This window comes from Solanum stenotomum, chromosome 5 (genome assembly GCF_019186545.1).
Source record: "Solanum stenotomum isolate F172 chromosome 5, ASM1918654v1, whole genome shotgun sequence".
In the NCBI taxonomy this organism is placed as follows: domain Eukaryota; kingdom Viridiplantae; phylum Streptophyta; class Magnoliopsida; order Solanales; family Solanaceae; genus Solanum; species Solanum stenotomum.
In genome coordinates this window covers 19,748,926-19,752,602 of record NC_064286.1, presented here as the reverse complement: position 1 = coordinate 19,752,602, position 3,677 = coordinate 19,748,926, and the positions used below count along the sequence as shown (strand labels likewise).

At 29.5% G+C, this 3,677-nt stretch overlaps 1 pseudogene; it reads left to right on the top strand.

Annotated features, from left to right (window-relative positions):
* Nucleotides 1–279: 279 nt before the first annotated feature.
* Nucleotides 280–1,654, top strand: LOC125863752 (gibberellin 20 oxidase 2-like; annotated as a pseudogene).
* The last annotated feature ends 2,023 nt before the right edge of the window (nt 1,655–3,677 follow it).

The window sequence follows — 3,677 nt, the reverse complement described above, 5'->3', positions numbered from 1 at the left end:
TCCAGATATTTCAAATAGCGGGGTGTTACAGGCAGCTAAAGATTGATTCATTGAAATATTTTTCTTTAGCAAAAAATTCAGAAAGTCATTCTTTAGATATGACATTAAACACTCCCTTAAGAGGAAATAGAGTGAATGCAAGAATCCTAAGACACAACCTCCCACAGCTATTGTAGAAGTGATACGTGATAACAATGCTGTAAAAAAGAAGAAAAAAAGCAAGGTCTCCACGTATGTGGGAAAAGACTTCAGCAGAAAGCAGAGCTAGTGAAGGGACTGATGGAAAAAGGAGAGCGAGTTAGCCACGATCTAGATTACACTTTCTCTCAGCACAGGGCAGATGCTGATCAAGATTCTTCAAAAAAGGAAAATTACACTGTGTCTCAGAGGAAAATTTGTGAGCATTGTGGTCATGCCAGCAGCTTTACTGGAAGGTTTTCTTCGGAGCTACCTTGGAAAGCGACACTATACCTACGATACTCTGCTAAAGAAGACTTATCTTACATAGTTGAAGAGTATTTTCAAAGAACATTACTGAAAGTTTTAACAATCTCGGGTAAGGACAATTGACTATCTTAGTACTCATCTCTATCAATTTGTTTGTCGTTCTTTTCTTTTTGGTATGTCTCAAAAAACATATTTTTTTGTTTTTTGGCATGAGATGTTTAAGACCACTAAATTAAATGATATTCTTGTACATTTTACATATTTTTTGTCTAAGACTACTGGATTCAAAAGTCTTTCTTTACTTTTTTAAACTTCATATCAAATAGAAATCAGACAAACAAATTAAAATAAAAATAGTATCTATTTTTATTTTATTTTTATTATGTAAATGAATTAACCTTTTTTGCCGTTAATTACACAGGAATGTTTATCAAGAATATTGCAATTCTATGAGTACACTTTCTCTTAGGATCATGGAATTCTTAGGGATGAGCCTAGGTGTACAGAAAAGCCACTTTAAAGAGTTTTTCGAAGATAATGAATTCATAGTGACACTCAACTACTATCCCCGTGCCAGAAACTGGAGCTCAACTAAGGAATAGGGCTATGATACAACATCATTAACTGTTCTCCATCAAGAATGTATTAGCGGACTTTAGGTTTTTGTGGACAACTGATGGTTCTCCATCCATCCAAATTTTAATGCTTTTGTGGTTAACATAGGTGACACATTTATGGTTAGCAAATTTACACAGCAGAACTATATAATAAACTAATGTATTATGTATTACATACAAGTAATATAAACAGAGTCAATTAGACAAACAATACATTTTTAAGTGATAAATATTATAAGATCTATTCACATGACACGCAATGAGATACATCATGAATTCTTAGACGTACAACATGGTACAAATTTGATATTTGGCCTTTTGCAGGCGCTATCGAATGGTAGATAAAAAAGTTGCTTGCATAGAGTAGTGGTTAAAAATAAGATTCCTAGAAAATGACTTTTTTTTTTTTTGTTTGTCCAGACAAAGATAAGATGGTGAGTCCACCGATTGAATTGTTGGACTACAACAATCCTCGACTATAACCCAGCTTCACTTGGCCTGCTCTTCTTGAGCTTACTCAAAAGCATCACAGAGCTGATACAAACACTCTTCAAGCTTTCTCGATGTGGCTTCAAGACAATAATGCATAAGCTTAATAGCCATACATATGACGTTCAAGATTGAAGGCCTTGGAATCCTTTGTATATATATTGAATTAAAAATTAATTCACAAAAAATGGAACATACAATATGTTGAATTTTTTATCCTACTATATATTACATTTAAGTGAGTGAAGCCGGATAAAATACATTTGCTTCAACGGTTTCTATCCAACATATGTTATAGTTAATCAATAAAATAAAGTAATTAATTTTTAAATCAATTAATTTATCATTAGCTGAAGTTAAAACAATAAACTCGCGATACATAATGATTTTTTTTTATTTTCAACAAGTACCATTAAATTTTCTCATCTACATCAAAAAAGTAGTTATCATTTTTCTTTTCGAAAAGTTCTTATTTTAAAAATAGTTTCATGTGTCAAATGCATGCATAGATCTCTAGATTATATGTGGAAGTTTTTATCCTACTATATACTTTATTACATTTAAAAAAGAGTGGAGGTCGAATAAAATACAGTTACCTCGTCGTTTACTACCCATATTGTTATAAGAATATAATAATAATAATTAATAATATCAGATTGGTGCAAGTGGTAAACCATCCTTACATTTGATATATTGTTGTTGGAAGAATAAATTTTACAGCCTTAATTAATTGAAACCAGGATGATTATCACTAAATAAACTTTTCTTGGGAAATCAATTTACTCAACCTTAATTAATTATAAATAACACTGAACTTTGCTTGGGAGATCAGTTTACTCAACCTAAGTAGTGAGAACATTAATTAGTCAAGTATTCACTAGGTATTAATTTTATCTTATCAGTAGTCAAGTGTAAAGCATGTCCATGCTAGAAAACCAAATTAGAAGAAACCTTGGTATTATTAATCGTTAATTTTCTCAGGCCATGTGTAAGTCCATATGGTCGTAGAATTTTAAGGTATACAAATAATTTATCCAGTTATAATAAATTCTTATTCTATATTTAAGATAATTGATGTTAGGCCAAAATTAAATATAAAAATAGCTATTACATGCCTCACAATTCACATTTTGGTACTTTTAATTATCTTTTGAACATTAATTGTATTACTTTGTTCTTGATATTATATTTTTACATTGTCGAAATAGAGCGGTATGATGATTTAAAAAAATTGAAGGAAAACAAATTAACGGGAAAAAAAAAAGATTAAAAATAAATAAATTATAGCCTATGTGCAATGTGTCCCGCGATATGAAGACAAGAAAAAAGGCACAATATTGTTTATATTTTTTTCACCATATTTCTAGAGGGTATCTTTGTAAATTAATATTTTTAATAAAAAATTAAGGAATGTTACACAAATTTCATAGTGTTAAGAGCTAATTACATCTTACCCATACTTTTTTTTCTTAATTACAAAAAACTCTTATATTTGGTGGAATCCATATACATCTCAAATTGTCCTAATACATCACGTCCAGTTTCAGATACATCAGTCAACGTCTCGATACATCACGTCTTTGTTTCAGATACATCACTTAACGTCCTGATACATCACGTGTATCTGACCGATACATCACATATAGTGATGTATCCAACCAATACATCACTCAAAGTGATGTATTACAACCCGATACATCGCTTATAGTGATGTATCAGACCGATACATCGCATAAAGTGATGTATCTGAGAATAGGAGAGAGTATGATATTTTGTAATTTTTTCAAATAATAGAAAATTTTAGAAAATATTATAAATAAATTGTGTATTTAGGTAAATTTTCTCATTTAAAAATTGCTTTAGATGTTTTAATTTTCAGTTTATTGCACATATATAATTCTAATTTAAATATTCAAAAAGGAGAATAGTCATATTTAAGATACACAGAGATAATGATACGAAAAGCATTGTAAAATATATTTCATATTTTTTTTATCTCATTTTTATATAGCATCTTTTAAATATTACTAATAATATTTGTATTCTCAATTTATATAGTCTTTTTATCTTGATTTAATACATTTTATGCATATATAATTGATTAACAAAGAAAGTTACTTCTAC